Consider the following 19,360-nt stretch of genomic DNA (forward strand, 5'->3'; position numbering starts at 1 on the left):
AGAAAATTTTTTAGTAAACAAAATATTTGAAAGGCAAGTAGATTAAATATGAAAGTAGGATGATTTCACACCAAAATTATTTTTCCTGTATTAGTTTCAAAATATATTGTGAAATTCTAGTTAAGGGCTTCTTCCTATCTTGAAATAGGCTGAGTTACATGAATGAAACTTTCAGGAATGAATCCAAGGCCTAAATTAAGCATAAAATATGCAATTTTCAACATAATTTAACTTGAATGAAAGTGAATACATCACTTGGTGCATGTTTTATGCTTTTTTATAATTGAATAATTGATTCTGGTGAATTATAGGCTATTTTGAACCCTTAATAAGGCTCCAAAATGTAAAACAGTCCATAGTAGGCTAACTTCTATTTAAAAAATGGCTTTCATTAAAAAAAAATCTCTCTGGTGAGTGAAATCTCATCTGTAGCTGATGAAATGCTAATTTTCTTTAGCTTTAATATGTAAAGGTTATTTTGAAAACAAATTTTCATGAAGAACAAATAAATTTTCAAATGGAGACCAGTCCATTTATTTAGACAATAGAAAAAACAGGTATGCAATTCCAGATATTTTGATCAGATACACAGCAACCATTATCAGTAGTTATAATATAATTGAAGCTAGCAACACAAAATAAGTAACTTTCCAATTCATTCACAAAATAATTAATTTCCAGATTATTCACTAGATTATATTCAGAGAGAGATTATTTCAAAAAACCTCAAAATGATATCACATCAAAACTCACATCGATTTTTAGGGCTTTCTGGCTCAAATATTTCTTCAAAATTGTTTGTGTAGACCTAATAACATTTTACTGTTAGGCTATAACTAATGAAAATAATAATTAGGCTACCATTCTTAAATCAGCCACAAACAGCAATTTTTCTCATTATCCAATTTTCTCAGAAATAAATTTTTGAACAAGGGCTCAAAATGTAATTTCACCCAGAAGCAATTATTGAATTATGAAATAGCCTAGCATAAATAACTGTTTAAAACTGCATGTTTATCCTAAATTGTACTCTGGTAATGTGTTATCAATCTACTAGGTCTATATATGTCTCTTCTTTTTCTAGGGCTTAGGTGATCAGTATCTAATTTAGTAGTTCATACATTAGAAGGAATGCTGTAAAATTCTGAATTTTAGAGGAATGCTCTAAATTCTGAAATGATAGTCCTAGGCTAGGCTACATTTTGTGTCACTTTAGAAATGCACCACTTTACTTTAAACCCCCTCCCCTTAGTGTGTAAATAAATGTGCAATTTGGGCTATCTATGTGCATATTAGAGAGGGGGGGAGATAAAGTAAAATAGAATACATTTAGGAATAATGTAAGTAGGCATTTAATAATCTCTAACATAGTTTTCTGAATTTTTTAGTGTTTGCTTCTGAGGGAATAAACCACTAAATCTGTACCTAGGCCCTAATCTAGAATTTTACCTGAATATGTAATAAAGAGACAAATAATAAAATTCTTGGTGAAGATCTTTTTGCTTTCTTTGAAAGTAACTTTGTTGATTTAAATGAATAGGACTTACAGGAATAGTTTCAGAACCTAAATGATGTTCTGAGGAAGTTTTTGAAGCAACTAACTCTATTTCCTCCTCATTGAAAGGACATATAAGTGCTCTGAAAGAAGTTTGCCCCCCTAGTGGTCCTAGATATTGCTTTAAGCAATATTAAAAAACAAATCAATGGTAATGAAAAACTTACTTTGTATCATACAGCAATTTACCAATAATCAGACTTTTGTTGTTTTTGTTTCTTTCAATTTCAGTTCATGTTTTAAAGTTATTGTGAAATACTTTAATTTTGCTGAAATTCTTTTATAAAAAAAGGAGAAAAAGAATTTCAAGATAAAGAGAATAAATGGGAACTATAAAAGTAACCTCCTTGCCTGAATTTAAGCAGGGTAGTCAAATGGAAGATTTTAATTTAATGCTCGCTTTTTATACTTTTCCTTTGTCCTTTTCATAAATATTTAAAAGCTGTCGCATTCCCAACTTTTTAATCATTCACATTTCAGCATTATAGAATAGAATAGAATATGATTTATTGGCTAAAATAGCACACAAGCTAGCATAAGCACATCAGAACAATTATAATTACAATGATAAAATAAATGTTAAGAGATAAACATAGTTACAAAGTTAAATCAATTATTAAAATGCAAAACAAAATAGGGAACGAAAGAGTTTTTGTACCTCATTGTCAACATTTGGGGACACAAGTCAAGTTGAGTATTTGGAGCTCTACAAGCATTAAGTCTTGTATTAGGAAGGATTGGGGGGTTTTCTTTGAAGGGGGGAAGAAGACATTGATGATAGTCAGAACTAAGGCACTTGTGCCCAAAGTTCATGGTAAGGAAGTGACGTCATGATTCCAATGTAGTGAGTTCAAGTCTAGCCAAACCTTCATCATAAGTAGTATAGGATGTCCCCAGTATAATTTTTATAGCTCTTTTTTGAATGCTTTCAATTTTAGAACATTGGGATTTGGTCAGTCCAGGGTGCCAGACAGGGCAAGCATATTCAAGACAAGGTCTTATATAAGAACAATAAATTACTTTAAGGTTCTGGATTGAAATGGAGAACCGTTTAAGAAGGGAGAAAGATCTAAGGAGAAAACCACCTGTTTTAAATAAGTGAAAAGAGTGAGATTTCCATTTAAGGTCATTGTCCAAGTGCACACCAAGTAGCTTAACCATGTTTACATTTGGGATGCAAAGGTAATTATTGATTGGGGGTATATTTTTAAAAAAGGAGAATAGCATTAAACTGCTTTTCAGTATGCTCAGATTGAGTTTAACATTGGCAAGATCATTCTTTAAGTTGTTAATGAGTGAGTCAAGTTTAATGCCCAAAGTTTTTGAGGTTTGACAAAGGTTAAGAAATGTCAAATCATCCACAAATTTAAAAGTGTTGTCAAAGTTTGGTAAAACATTGTTAAAAACAATTAAGAATGCTAAAGGACCCAATTTAGTCCCTTGGGGTGCTCCACAGGAAATTGAGGTAAAACCAGATGAATCTCCGTTAGGGAGGACTACACATTGCTCATGACCAGGTAAAAAACTAGCTACTATATGTAAAACAAAATCTCTGACACCTAAAGCCCTTGCATTATCAATAACTGTCTGATGATCCAAGTTGTCAAAGGCTTTACTAATATCAGCAAAAACAGCCTCAACATAGGAACTACTTAACTCAAGATGTTTGAAAACAGTGTCAAGTATATAACATAAACAATGGGTGGTGCTATGATTCGGCCTAAAGCCAAACTGATTTGGGTTAATTTTATCTTGAATATCATCAAAGAGGAAATTGTAAATAAAACTTTCAAAAATTTTAGAGAAAATAGAGGTTTTTGATATTGGTCTTAAGTCAGAGGGGAGTTTTGGGGTCTTGTTTTTTGGTATAGGTGATATAATAGCTTGTTTAAAACACACTGGAAAAATACCATCTACAAAACATTGGTTAAAAATTGCAGTTAGAGGTACACTTAAATAATGGGCACATTTCACAATCAATTTGGTAGGGATATCACCTGGGTAAACTGACTTATTTGTATCAAGATTTCCGAGTTTAAGCTGGGTCTGATGCATTCTAATCACAGGAATGTCACTCACTGCACTGTTGGCCGGCATATTTTGGAGTGGTGGGTGAGTTTTACAAGTTGAAGTAAAATAATCGTTTATGATGTCTGCACTCACTGGGTTGCCATTACTATCCAGTAAGAGAAACTTAGAAGAGACCTTTCCCATGAGATCTTGGATACATTTGTGGAAATTCTTAGGGTTCGAATACAGTAACTTATTGAGCACGTGAGCACCATGCTCTTTTCTTGCTTTACAAATTTCACTAATAATAATGTTTCAAAGTTTTCGAGATTCCTGGAAAAATCCTTCCTTAAAGAGTCTATCATGTTCATTTATTAGGCACAAATTTTTTTTATTTATCCACTTTTATCACTTGGAAAGGTGTCACAGTATAACTGGAAAAGTTCAGCTGAAAACTTAGAAGCCATTTCATCACCATTGGTAAGACATAGGATATTGGCCCAGGATTTGGAGCTAAGTTTTACTTTGAAATGGGCAATCTTCTCATCAGTAATGGGTCTATATGAATAACTGATCAATGGTTTAGGGGGAAAGGATGATAAAGGGGTCCAAAAGATGCATAGATGGTCACTTGCCCATAATGGAGGGGCTATTTTCAGGGCACAGTAGTAATATTCAACGTTGGTAAAAATCAAGTCTAGGGTTTTATCACTGCGTGTAGGTGACTATACTACCTGGTCAAGACTAAGAGCAGCACATAATCACCACATAATGTAATTGCTGCATAGGGGTACTTGTGGTGAATTCTGTCAGTATAAAGTTGCAGATATGCCGTCAGCTCCTTCTTAAATCCACCACAGGGAGGGTAATAAATAATACAAAAAATCATGCAAGATACGTCTTTTGGGAGGTTTTTGGGTCTGGTCCAGAGCCATAAAACTTCTGATACTCTTTCATAAAACTTGGATACTCTTTCATATGACCATGAAAACAGAAATTCGTTTATATGGATCCTATAACAGTCATGGTTTGGTTTTATAGAATGCCAACTTTTCATCCAGGTCAAAATTTGTTTTTTGTCTAAAAAATAATATGAAAGATTAGCCCTCAAATTGGAACAAACTATTTATATATTTTTTTATAGATGTTTGGTTCAAAAACAAGATGAGCTTTTATTTGGAACAAATTTCTTCAAACTCTTTTTTATTGGCATCAACTAAATCAAACTTTAAATAGAAGAATGACGGAATGTCGGGCACTTAAAAGTTTTATGAGAGCTTCTTGTCAAATCTTCAGCCTTGAAGGGAGGCTCTAAATTGAACTTAAGTGGGGAACAAACTACAGTGAGGCAGCTGTTCTCCCAGTTTTTCTGACATTAAATTTCTTTTATTATATTTCTCTATACTCCTATTAAGGTACTTCAATTTACTAAAAAATTGTTGCAATTGTAATTTTTTCTACCTTATCTCCTCAGTCTATGAGACCTAAAACCAAAACTGTATCCTTTTGTATACAGTTTGAATTTCAATTCCGTAAATCCATTCACTCTGTAGATTGAACTTCTTTTTTCAATGGTATTAAAAGGAAATATAAGTTTGGAACTGTTTTGAAACATGTATTGCAAATTTATTTTTTACTGTGCTACTTTTTAAATTTTGTCCATGTCCATATGAATGAATTTTGGTTAAACTATATAATCTAAAAACATGAATCAAAATCTAGAACCTTTTTAATTATAGTCTAAGATCAGTAGACTTTAACCAAAATTTAGGAAAAGCATAATTCTTCCAGTCAAAAGGTGCCTTCTATGCAGTTATTTAATTTTGTTTTAATAGAGAGGGAATATGGATAGAAGCTCAGCTGCCTGTAGATAAATACAGACAAAAGCCTAGAGATGCCTAAGCTTCTGGGGCATATTCAAAGTTTCTTAGATGCAACACCAGTGCCTTGTCCAGGATTTTGTTTAGGGTGGGTGTGGGACCAAGGCTGTATCTGGAGGGGGGGGTATGGGGCTTGAACTCACCCCAAAATGTTTTTCCAACTTGTATAAATGTAACAATAATGAATATAAATAATTTTTAATGAGTTTTTCACAGTTTTGTGCAGCCCCCCCCCCCAAAAAAAACAATCCTTGTGTTACTCCCTCCCCCTATAAAAAAAACCCTGCATACGATCCTGTTTGGAGCTACCAATATTTTATTGGGGGGGGGGGTTTGCTCAACTATTTTCTAAGGTAAAAAAAAAACACTTTTTACCCAAGTTATCAAGTTAGGCATTGTGAACCAATTACTGGCAAGACAAAAACAAAAAATACTATATACCTCCCCCCCAAAACAAAAGACAAATTCTTTGATATAACCTAGAATTATATCCAGTTTTTTTTGGGAGGGGTAGGATGGGATGTATTAAGTTGGAAAACTCAGTGAATAGAAATTATCTGGATATGCTCAAGTTTTCATAGGCCTACAGAAAATCTATGTATTCCAAGTCGTTTTGATGAACAATCCTCTTTGTTGCCCTGTTGTTTACTCTCTCTACTAATAGACAGTCAATGTCCAATGAGTGGCAAGGTGAAGTACAGTGTTCTGTTAATGGCTGCACTGAAAACATTGGTAATTAAAAATCTGGGTGGATTATCAAGTCAAACAATGTGTTGAAAGTTTGGAAGTTCACATTGCGGCATTTTAGTTGAAATTGAAGGCTATAATACTAAAGATTTTTTAAATATTTTCCCATTTCATAACATGAGCTTGCTTAAGTGTCAAAAATAAGTAATATCTTGAAAGCAATGCTTCATGATAAAATAGCAAATTTTTTTTGCAAAATAAATCACTCTTTAATTTAATGATCCTTGATGAGCTGAAAAATATTCTTCTTGGATAAAACTAGCATAGATTCTTCAGCCTCTTTAGCTTCCTAAAGTGTCAAATTTCTGAAAGTTTGTTCATTTTGCTATATTTTTACAGTCAAAACCTGTCAAACCTTGGAATACTTAGTAAATTTGCCAATTTTTTTTTGTTTGGGACACTCAGTCTAACTGTATTATAATTAGCATTACCATATAAGAATTATATGTGCATGTCATTAACAGCAACAACCATTGATGCTTACCGCTATTGGTAATAATAAATAAATAAATAAATGTATAAAAATTCAATGTATCTTTGTGCATCCTTTATGCATTACTATTCTGTTCATCGGATTGCCAAGAAACTCTTAATAAGTTGTTGAGAACACTCTCAATCTTTCAAATACTATTCTGTGCTGAACAAAATTAGAAATCCTTGAACATAATACTTGACAGTTTCTTCTTTTTACATTTTCTGGATATTAATTTTATTACAACACCCAATGGGTAAGTAAATAATCCTAAACCTATTTTTTTTTCAGATACATTTGAATCTAAAATGCAATAATTAATTTACATATGGGAAAAATTTTCCCAGAGGAATTGTTGGGGGAGGAGGGGGAGGAGAATTGTCCACAAAGGGATTTTTTAAAATACTTTTAAATTTACAAATACAATTTAAGCTCTGTTTTGGCTAAAATTTAGGTTGAAGATTGAATCTACTGTGTGGATTACATGGTTAAAGCCAATGATGTGGCTAATGGGTGCTTGAAGCAGAGGGAGGGGGGCTGTCTTGAAATGAAGATATATAAATGCTTTTGTAATTGTAAAGGGCAAAAATCAATTAGGCCTACAAGATTTGCCAGCAAACAAAAAACAACTTTGACAAACAATTTTGTCTCCAAGTCTGCTGGAAAGTAAAAAAAAGAAACAATAAAATATATTTTTGTTCCCAAGTATAACTGAAGTTCAATATGAATTTTTTCCTTTTTGGTGCTAATCTCAGATGGAGTAGGCTAGGGAATTTTTAGTATATTCTTTATTAGGTTACATACTTAAACAAAAAAAAACTGTTTGCATGTCTCATCAAACGTGAATTAAAAATAAATATGTTGATTTACCTTTGTTTTTAATGAAAAGGGAATATTGCTAAACAAGCAATGAAATCTATTGTAACTATTCAACGCTCTAGTATATCTGCTAGGAAAATGCCCAATTTGCAGCTCAAAAGAATATCAGTTGATCAGTTTGACAGCTCTTCATATTTTCTGTTATGCAACATGTCATCATTTTAGAAAGCACTCTAAATAAGTCAGTTTCATTTTTAATCCATCTTTGATTGAAGACTGCCAAAACAATTCTATTATCTTAACAATCAAACCACAAATTCTCAATAAGTTTCAAGGGTATCTTTCAAATGAGTTTCAAGGAAAAACAGACATTCCAGACCAGACTGGGGTGAGATAACAAGGGCAGGAAAGAGATGGGGTTAGTGTGTCCATCTTATCAGAGGTTCATCTAGGTTTTTTCTATAGGTCTATAGTTTTTTTCAATAGAATTTAAACCATAACATTTATGAAATGTTAACACAATCAAACAGTTCGTGGTAACGAACTGTAGTAAGGAGCGACCCGGCTCAATAGTAACCAAAACTCTAAAAAATGGAATTTTGATACCAATAGCTACATCAAAAGAATCGCATTTTAATGCTGGTTTTAAATATATAAGTTTCATCAAGTTTAGTCTTACCCATCAAAAGTTACGAGCCTGAGAAAATTTGCGTTATTTTAGAAAATAGGGGGAAACGCCCCCTAAAAGTCATAGAATCTTAACGAAAATCACACCATCAGATTCAGCGTATCAGAGAACCCTACTGTAGAAGTTTCGAGCTCCTATCTACAAAAATGTGGAATTTTGCATTTTTTGCCAGAAGGCAGATCACGGATGCGTGTTTATTTGTTTTTTTTTTTTTTTTTTTTTTTTTTCTTTTTCCCAGGGGTGATCGTATCGACCCAGTTGTCCTAGAATGTTGCAAGAGGGCTCATTCTAACAGAAATGAAAAGTTCTAGTGCCCTTTTTAAGTGACCAAAAAAATTGGAGGGCACCTAGGCCCCCTCCCACGCTAATTATTTTCCCAAAGTCAACGGATCAAAATTCTGAGATAGCCATTTTATTCAGCGTAGTCGAAAAACCTTATAACTATGTCTTTGGGGACGACTTACTCCCCCACAGTCCCCGTGGGAGGGGCAACAAGTTACAAACTTTGACCTGTGCTTACATATAGTAATGGTTATTGGGAAGTATACAGGCGTTTTCAGGAGGATTTTCTTGGTTTGGGGGAGGGGTTGAGAAGAGGGGATATTCTGAGGGAACTTTCCTTCGAGAATTTGTAATGGGAGAAGAAAATTTCCATGAAGGGAGAGCAGGATTTACTGGCATTATTTAAAAAAAAACAATTAAAAAATAAAAGGGAAAAAGCTTTTTCAGCTGGAAGTAAGGAACAGCAATAAAACTTAAAACAAACAGAAATTATTACCCATATGGGGGGCTCACCTCCTTCTAATACCTCGCTCTTTACGCTAAAGTATTTTCAGTAATTTCAACTACTTATTCTACGGCTTTTGTGATTCAGGGGGTCATTCTTAATGAATTGGGATAAAATTTAAGCTTTAGTGTAAAGAACGAGGTACTGACAATGGGGTGAATCCCCTCATATATGTAATAAAAACATGAGAATACAAAAGTTCTTTACGTAAGCTAATTTATAAGTTACGTAAATCTTTTACCAATAAAAAGATTCGTAAAAAATTAAAAGTTCTAGTTGCCTTTTTAATTAACCAAAAAATCGGGGGGCAACTAGGCTTCGTCCCCCGCTCTTTTTTTCTCAAAATCATTCGATCAAAATTATGAGAAAGCCATTGAGCCAAAAAAAAAAAAAAATATGCAAATTTCGTTTTGATTATTCCTCTGCGGAGAGCCAAAAACAAAACATGCATTGATTCAAAAACGTTCAGAAATTAAGTAAAAAAAAGAAGTTTTTCTAACTGAAAATAAGGAGCGACATCAAAACTTAAAACAAAGAGAAATTACTTCGTATATAAAAAGAGGCTGCTTCCTCATCAACACCCCGCTCTTTACGCTAAAGTTTTTTACTGTTTTAAAAAGAAGAATTGAGAGAAAGAGTCAAATTTTAGCGTAAAGAGCGAGGCGTTGATGAGGAAGCAGCCTCTTTTTATATACGAAGTAATTTCTGTTCGTTTTAAGTTTTACTGTCACTCCTTACTTTCAGTTAAAAAAACATGTTTTTTTTATTTAATTTCTGAATGTTTTTGAATCAATGCATGTTTTGATTTTGGCTCTCCGCAGAGGAATAATCAAAACGAAATTTGCATATTTTTTTTTTGGCTCATTTAATATAATCAGAAATTAATCAGGAATGCATTTTCTTTCTTTGTTTTTACAAGTTCAACGTTCTTTTCCAGAATAAATAAGGATACTGAGACTTGTTTGTTAGTGTTTTGGTAACCGAACGGGGCGTGAATCGATCTAAGTTTGGGACAATACCTAACTAATTCTGGTACCCAAGAAGATTGAAAGCATCTAAAATCATGGTGGCTGGTTGCTAATTTTGGTGCTCGGAAAATCGATAATGTAATATGGATAACATGATAGCACTTTTGATGGGTACCAGTGGAATGGCCTACTTTTGGAAATCTTTTTGCTGGGAAAACATTAGTCAATAATAAAGATGAAAGAAAACAGGGAGTAAATGCTTGCTAGTATACTACCTCACCTCCTCCCCCCTTAAGAAACAAAAGTGTAAGGCTTGAAAAATGAAACATTTATTTCTCTTACAAAATATCCGTGTTTCCTCTTAGAATGATCACAGAAAAAAAACTCCAATGGGCCCCTTCCCCCAGGACAGTCATTCCAATTAGAAGAAGGGGGCTTGCAACCGCTCTTCATATTTGAAAAATGTATTTGTTGTTGACCTTCATTTATCAGAAAAGATTAAAGGAGTTCCTGTCAAAGATTTTGAAAAAAATCTTTTTTTTGTGTTTTCATTTAAAATATTGAAACAAAGTTTATGCCTATATCTCTCCTATACTCTCGCGAATTGATGACACTGTTCATAACCAAATTAAACAATGGTCAATCACGAAATTTGCAAACTACTTGACCCAATTTTAGGTCCCAAAAGCACAAAAACAGGTTCCAAAGACCCAATTTGGTGAGATAGTCTGATTTATTTTTTTTTATCTCTGATCTTCAAGAAAATTTAGTTTGCACGTAAACCTTCAGGGGCACCATTAGAACAGGTACAGGCTTATGTCTGCCCAATATATTTTATTTTATCATGCACATGCTTATATTTTTGCCCTTACAGTTACTTGATGTGTGGAGAGTGAGAGGAAGATTTGTTGGATTTTCGGGAGAAGTGTGAAGGGTTAAGGGATTTTAGAAGGTAGACTTTTGGAGTGGACGAGAGGGATGATCCTTGGCTGGAAAAATTATTGGGAAATGGGTGCTTTATTAGTACTAAGAATCTTGCATAGTTCATTTGTATGATATAACCCATTGTTTGGCTGTTATGTGATGACTTTGTTTGTTTGTTTGTATTAGTGTTTTTGAAAGGTTTTCCTTGCTTTAATTGTCTGATCAAAAGTTTTAATTGAATCTTTTAATTGTATTTGTATGTTGCTTTCTTATTTTGTGGCCATGGCCCTGTGCGTTTTTTGTGTCAAATGTACTATATACTATTTCAACTAGCGTTGCAGTTTATGTTGCAAGTTTTACCAATTGACCAGATAACCTTAAAACTTATGATCTTAGTTTCAATGCACAGATTTAAGAGTCAGGTTGAGCCTAGCCATAAATATTACAGTAAGAATAATAAGGCGTCTTAAGAAAAGCTTCTTAAAACACCTTATTATCCTTAAGACGCCTTATGGTACACAAATTACAGGGAACAGATCCCACCTAGTCTTAACTGATGTAGAATCTTATTGCCTCTCTTGTACTTGATATTCTTTTCTTTATTATTTTCCTCCTTATCATCCCTCCTTTCCTTACAAGACGATCAGAAAAGATTACGCCAGTAAACATGAATTGCTTCAAATTTAAGATAAATAAGAATAAATAGTTCTTAAATTATTAATAAATAGTTCTACTTCAACAGTATTTGTAATGTTTCACTAATTCATGTTAATGCTTAAACTATAAAGTATCTTTTTATCGTAATCTGTCAATGAAAACGGGTTGTTAGCTGTTAGACAATTTTTATTCGCTTCTTTCACTAACATTGAATCTCTCACTAGTGTCATTATGTATTTTCACAAAAGTGTCATTATGTAGGTATGCTGGAATACATTCCATATACCTTCAGTTTGTCGAAATCCCCAAAATGAGGTGAATTAATGATGAACATGAGCAAACTCACTGGATCACCAATTGGGAGATAGATTATGATAAAAAAGCATATTTTCGGGATTATGTTTAGTGAAAATAACACCCCACCCCTTCATTTCGAAAATTACTTTTTTCTGTCATAAAAAAAAACGTAAAAAAATTTGCCTGCCTACATTTTTGTGAATTGATACCCCCTGAAAAACTTGAAATTATCAACAAGGGAACCTACCTAGGTTAACTAACTAGTTTGGTAGCACCATTAAAGTCTTGCCACCAGCTGTTACATCACTCTTTCATTCCAATGCAAAAATAAACCCTTAAAGCAAAACAAGAGAGAAAGGCCAATGTCTACTAAATAAATAGGCAGTTATTCTTGACAAAAGCCTTTGGTATTTTAGATAATCTCAGACGTTTGAAGTTCTTTTCAGAGAAGATTTTTATAATTTTACTCTTTAGATGATTTTGCCAACTTCTTGGTGTTCCGCCGGGGCACTCGACCCTTCCTACCCTCTTCATCTAGATCTAAGTTTGCGTTTTATGCCCTAATCACTAATCAATGGTGGGCTGATTAGTGCTGGTTAATAGTTCGATTAGTCCCTAGCAGTATTAAACATTGCTGTAAGGAATTTCGCCCTGTCATCTATAAGAATGTAATAATAGATGGCGTTTAGTTTGGCTGAGGTTCCTTTCACATAATCTTAAAAGTCCCGTTTTAAAAGATAGACTTTCAAGGGGAGCTAGAGGCCTGCTTTAATTTGCAAGTGGTGGTGAAAATCATTCTCTAGAGCAAGAACGGACTGGTTTCTATAAAAAAAATACAAACCTCCTCTTAGTTTTTCTTACAATGATCTTCAAAATGCTTTGCTCTGATCCTATAACCAAAAAAAAGCAGCGAAATGGCTTTTTCTGTACAACAAGCCAATTCGCTTGATAATATATAAAATTGGAGTTGTATACAAACAGAATTTAATTCCAAAAAGGATTTATTTGTACTATTTGTATTGGGCTGAAAGATAAATGAATATTGGCATTCCTACAGCCCTTGATTTATAGTCTTGGTACAATACCAGTTTTACTTCTAAGATCGTGAAATAAGGAGGCTTATTAAAGAATTATTATGGCACTAATAAAAGCGCACTTTAACTCGATGATTGGCGAACTATTAAGTAAGATTGTCAACACAGAAGAGGGTGTTAATTTCGTAAAAAGTGAAAACCTTTCGTTAAAGCATGAAAACCAAACCCTGATGGCTGAAGTTATAAATATGAATGTGTGTTCAGGCTGAATTGTCTTCGAACTGAAAAAAAAAATATTGCTCCATGATGTCCGTTGGTATGCTCCTTGTCGATTATGTATGCCGTTGGTAATTTTTGAACTAGAACATTGTTCAACGTTCAGACTTGAAAGACGTAGCATTATTCTATGTTATTCCTGTTATCTTGGTAGCGAACCTTCAGCAGCCGTTTCCATGAGGTCTGTTGGTATGCTCCTTGTCAGTTATGTATGCCGTTGGTAATTTCTGAACTAGAACATTGTTCAACATTCAGACTTGAAAGACGTAGCATTATTTTATGTTATTCCTGTTATCTTGTTAGCGAACCTTCAGCAGCCGTTTCCATGAGGTCTGTTGGTATGCTCCTTGTCAGTTATGTATGCCGTTGGTAATTTCTGAACTAGAACATTGTTCAACATTCGGACTTGAAAGACGTAGCATTATTTTATGTTATTCCTGTTATCTTGGTAGCGAACCTTCAGCAGCCGTTTTCCTGAGGTCTGTTGGTATGCTCCTTGTCAGTTATGTATGCCGGTGGTAATTTCTGAACTAGAACATTGTTCAACATTCGGACTTGAAAGACGTAGCATTATTCTATGTTATTCCTGTTATCTTGGTAGCGAACCTTCAGCAGCCGTTTCCATGAGGTCTGTTGGTATGCTCCTTGTCAGTTATGTATGTCGTTGGTAATTTCTGAATTAGAACATTGTTCAACATTCAGACTTGAAAGACGTAGCATTATTTTATGTTATTCCTGTTATCTTGGTAGCGAACCTTCAGCAGCCGTTTCCATGAGGTCTGTTGGTATGCTCCTTGTCAGTTATGTATGCCGTTGGTAATTTCTGAACTAGAACATTGTTCAGCATTCGGACTTGAAAGACGTAGCATTATTCTATGTTATTCCTGTTATCTTGGTAGCGAACCTTCAGCAGCCGTTTCCATGAGGTCTGTTGGTATGCTCCTTGTCAATTATGTATGCTGTGGGTAATTTCTGAACTAGAACATTGTTCAACAATCAGACTTGAAAGACGTAGCATTATTCTATGTTTTTCGTGTTATCATCTGCCTATCGTCTTGGTAGAAAACCTTCGAAAGCCGTTTCCATGAGGTCCGTTGGTACGCTCCTTTTCGCATCTATGCTGGTAACGTCGTAGAAAGGAGCTGCTGACGTGCACATACTAAATTCATTCTTCTACCGATATGTTTGTTAAAGTTGTTGAGATAAAAGTTGTATTGAAAGGGATCAGTTTGTGGTTAGAAGTAAGAAAATCAGCTAACACCAAGGAGTGGTCACGTATCGAAGAATCATGTTTTGGTCCGTTTTCGTCTAGTGTATTTATCAATGCGCCAAATAGTGATGAAGCTGACGGCAAGCTGGTTAAAATTTGTCAGTCACGTTTAGTATCCTTGTCAGTGTTATGAAATAGTATAAAATGCAACATGCTTTTTGCTAGTTTAACTTTGTCGTAGTGCCCACGATGCGTTTGAACTGTGGTTTTCTTTGTGTTGTATTCGATTTTTCTTTGGGTGTTTTATAGTTTATTTCAGATGTAATTTTTTCTTTCTTGCTTTTGGCCCCTTGTGTTCTTTTTTTTCTTTTCATTTATTCTTTACAAAAAAGGCAAAAATCGAGGTCAGTTTTTAATTTTTTTTTTTATCCAGTTGCTGTTGTGGTATTGGACCACATGGCGCGACAGGCCAAATTTGGATGACTTGTTAAAGTTTTAAAATGATAATTAGGCTCCAGCTTTTTGAGATTAATCCTTTTAACTTGGATTCGATTTTAAAAGAGTCTGTGGGAAATAGAGAAAAGATTTTTTCGCATTGAAAGTAAATTTGTTTATGAGTTAAGATGTATAGAATCTTCTGATAGTCTGTCAGTGTTGCAGCAGTTCAACATACTTGGTCTTCTTTCGTATTTTGATCAATTTCGGTTATTTTTTAATAAATCTCTGCTGGATATGGTTGGTCTATGTGAAACTTTCCTTGGTGACTTTTATTCGATACGCCTTTAGATTCGCCTGGTTTCGGATGGAACGAATGAATCAGACACTGAAAATTAAGAGAGCTCTTGCTGTATATGTTTCTGATAGACTAGTTTATTCTATTCGGTAAGATTTATGTCGAAATTTGGAAGGAATTTTTGAATCCTTGTTTATTGAGTCTTATTTAGCGGGTTGAAATGTGATAGCTGGAATGTTATAACTCTCCTAGCGGATCTTTTCTGTCATTACTACAACAACCTAGCAAGTTGTGGTTCTGATTCACTGTCAAGAGTGTGAGGTTGTGATTATGGGCGATTTCAACTTAAACTTGAGAGGTTGTGATTATGGGCGATTTCAACTTAAACTTGAGAGGTTGTGATTATGGGCGATTTCAACTTAAACTTGAGTTCCTTGTCACTGAATTTTCTTTCTATTATGCTTTCAGGTTGAACACCAATATACAAGAGTCACTGAAACGACAGCGATTCTCATTGACAACATCTTTTCTTCCCTTTCTCTTCACGATCTTCACCATAATTCAGTGGTAGTTAGCACTATTTCGGACAACTTTCCTATCTTATCGATTCTTCCGCTGCCTGGTTCTTCTAATTTCACATTTAGTAGGTTTGATTCTCGCTCTCATTGACCTTTTTTCAATTTAGATTGAATGAACAGTCTTGGGTTGAAGTGGAATTCGAATCTTATCAGAATTGGTGTTTTAATATATATTATGAAGTAATTAAGACTGCTATTCTTAATGTTCTCTGCCACTCCAATCCCGATCTAAAAGATCTCGAGTCGCTTCATCCGTGGATGACACCGAGTCTTTTAAGAAATTGGGGGGTGAAAAAATTAAAGTAGAAGGGGTCGGCATCTCAACAGCATCTTGGCGATTTTCCACCGTGTTGTGTCGTGGTTTGAGGTGAATCATCTTATATTAAATGTTTCCAATCAAAGCTTCTTTTTTCTAGAGTTTTTCAATCTTGCTCTAGTATAAAAGAAATTTGGAGTCCAGAGGACTCCAAACCATAAACCATAACCATAAACCATAAAATCTCTAGATTTTATGGTTTTGCACGTTTCTTGGAAATTTTGGGAGATGAAAATCTATCGTTTATAGCCATAATGATACGATTAAGCTGAAGGTAGCTAGAAATCTCATGTTGTTTGGAAGCTTGAGCGCTCATTTTCTGGTCTTATTCTCAAACTTATTTTGCTTCATTGGTTCAACCGTGTGTTTTATCGTGCGCTAATATGGATGTCTACCTTTCCGTTTTCTGCAGGTTCGCTTTCTTCTGTGCACGAAATGGCCAGAAAAACATTAAAGAGACAAATACTTCTTTAATCAGACCTCTTCTAAATCTTGTATATCTCGCATCCTGTGCATATTTTGCTTTTTCTTTATTCCGCGGACAACTGCCATCTGTTTTCAAGAGTCCCTCTTTTGTTTATAATTTTTCGTTATATGCCCTTGGAAATTCTACTGTTGTAAGAATTCCTTCTACGCGGTGCGTTCGGTCCGACTTTAATCCGGTAACTGCAAGTCCAAAGGTATGGAATTTGATACCAGCTGGGGCACGAGATAGTCATCCGTTTTGGACTTTTGAAAATTTTCTTTCAGAAGAGTTTAGCTTATAGTATCATAATGAAGGTGGTAAATTGTAAAATTCTTATTTATTATTTTGATATATTTCTGGTGTATTTTAATTATTATAATTGGGTTTTGGTATTTTCATTATTGTATTCTAATTATTTGTATTTTAATTATTATAATTATGTTTTGGTAACATTTGAGTTTTGCAGTTTGATTTCTTGCGTTGTGTGGTCCTTAAGTTATTAGTGAGTTATAGGCTACGGATCATTTTATGATTAATTTTATATTTAGTTCTTCTTTTTTCTCTCTTTTCCTGGCTTTGGAGCCTTTCGAGGGGGGGGGGAGATACGTGCTTTTTGTGTAAATTTCGTGTTCAATAAATGAACTCTAATCTCTCTGAACTCTGGATTCTCTGAAAGGTCATAAATAAGGCCACAGACACACAAAAAAGGGGCTCATTATATGAGGAAGCTAAAAATTATAGGATAAATCGTAAAAAATCACGGCAAATCGGAGACCATATGAATCCGTTGCCTCCTGGACCAAAGCCTGTTCTGTGACATCCTGCAGGACAAAATTTTGTCCTGCAGGATTTGTCCTGCAGGAAATTTTATCATGAAGCCTCCTTGCGGTAACTTATTCAAGGGACTAGCAAATAAGTTCATCCCCACTTAAAATACTTTTATTGCTGATTTATTTATTCGTATTTAAATTTATTACTTGAATTTAAACAGAGAAGTTGCAAATTTGTCTGTGATGCAGCTGAGAAAAAATCATCGGCGCTGCGTTAAGTCGTAAAATATGGTTTTAGTAGCTATCTTACTTTGATCATTTACTGAAACTTATTTTAATAAACTCTAGGAACAGGTTCTCAATTGTCATCATTTACAACTCGCGTCGTGTAGCTTCGAGTTGTATCTCACAAGCATTTCGCAATTCTGTTCAAATTTATTGCTGCTGTCTCTTAGCACACGTGATTTTACTTTGTTACTTTCTGTGCTATGCTGCCAAACAATCTTTATATTTATAAACAATGACAAGAAAATTTGGTCCTTTGAAAAATTGTACCCGAAAAGCGCACCTAAGAAAGTTACACTTAGGGTGTAATTTTTAGTAATTTCAAAAATTGTAAAGTTGCAACCATTGAAAACTTACCGACAGAAAACGCATCAACAGAGTAGAAAATGGGTTGGGAATAAATAGATCTTATTAAGAAGAATACATTATGTCTAAAAACTAGATTTTTGAGGCTGAAACTCGTTACCGCTCCATTTTAATACAAGGTGTTAAAAACTGAACTAACAAGCTAGATGTAAGATTTCTGCACAGTGATAACATTTAGTAAACATTGCATATAAATTCGGGTTTATATTTGACATCGATAAAATTTTATGGTAGATATCCTTGTAGATTAAGGATAATAGGAAGTTGAAAGAACACAACGTTCATATGCAGCAAACTAAATGGCAGGGTTGTTTTCATACGCAGAGTGTTCTGGAATTAAGTTTTCTTATTTTCAGTATTTGGACAGTCATGTATGCAAATATTTTCTTGGAAACGCGCTCTCAAGTCTGTGTCTAATCACAAATTTTCAAATACTTGTACACTTGCGTTTTTATTTAGGTTTTCTGCATTTTAGTTATAAACGATCAGATAAGTTCACGGTTGGGGTGAGAGGATGTCATAAAGAAATAATTAAGGGAAATAGTAACTTTCTGGGAGGTTCTAAAGAGGGAGGCTCTGAATAGATTAGGATGGAGAATGATTGTGCCTAGCTGTGTTGGCCTCAGGTGGCTTGGTGCCGCGGTGAGTTGTTAGTAGCAGTAGTAAATAGCGATCTGATTTTTTTTTCCTGAGCCACACCGTTCTGAATGTCAATACGATCTTCCACCCCTTTTAGACTAGACTACTACATTTTCCATGAGATACAAATGCACTGGGCCGTATCCAGAAACTTTATTCGAGGTGATGGGGGGGGGGGACGAATAAGGTTTGGGAAACACAAAACAAATTTATTTACATGCATTTTGTTACTATTGTACAACTTAGACGAAAATTTTGGGGGTGGGGTTCATATCGGGTAGCCTCTCCCTCTGGATACGGCGCCGCTTCTATTTTTGCCCTGTTAGGTAGTTCTATTGAACTCCGTTTTCAGTTCTTACTAAAATGACGTCCAGAAGTTCTTTCTTATCTCGATTTGGAGCTGTGAAGGCACAATTTGTTAGGTAATGTGGAAGAAAATAGTAAATATGCATATATTGTTTTTTTAATTTGTTTTCAAAATCGACTAAGAAGTTGAAAATACTTTTCTTTCTCAAGAATTTATGATTATACGCAAAAACGAGAGATGCAAAACACATTCGGATAAAATATAAGATAAAATATTATCTATTATTATATTTGTATTTTCAAAAAAATACTTTTAAATCATTTTTGTTTCTCTTTGTTTCACTAATGTTTCTAAAGGGAAAGTAACTAAAGAAAAGTAATTGAAGTACTTGGAATATTTTTGGACGGAGATTTTAAGTGGACATTCCCATGTTGACTATCTAAGCAACATAAATGATTTTAATCAAAAGTGAATTTCTGATTAAGATAAAATAATATTTATTATTTCAAAAAGGTATGACCAGCCCTATTAGAGCTGAAGTTGATTTATATTCCCACTAAAAGAAATCAAAACAAA

General features: G+C 34.1%; 1 protein-coding gene across 1 annotated transcript in view; it reads left to right on the forward strand.

Annotated features, from left to right (window-relative positions):
• The first annotated feature begins 13 nt into the window (after nucleotides 1-13).
• LOC136026919 (serum response factor homolog) overlaps nucleotides 14-19,360 on the forward strand; it is a 178,881-nt gene continuing 159,534 nt past the window's right edge. The window contains exon 1 of the mRNA XM_065703754.1: nucleotides 14-33. The gene's annotated coding sequence lies outside the window, so the exon portion shown is untranslated. The remainder of the gene's footprint in view (nucleotides 34-19,360) is intronic.

This window comes from Artemia franciscana, chromosome 5 (genome assembly GCF_032884065.1).
Source record: "Artemia franciscana chromosome 5, ASM3288406v1, whole genome shotgun sequence".
In the NCBI taxonomy this organism is placed as follows: domain Eukaryota; kingdom Metazoa; phylum Arthropoda; class Branchiopoda; order Anostraca; family Artemiidae; genus Artemia; species Artemia franciscana.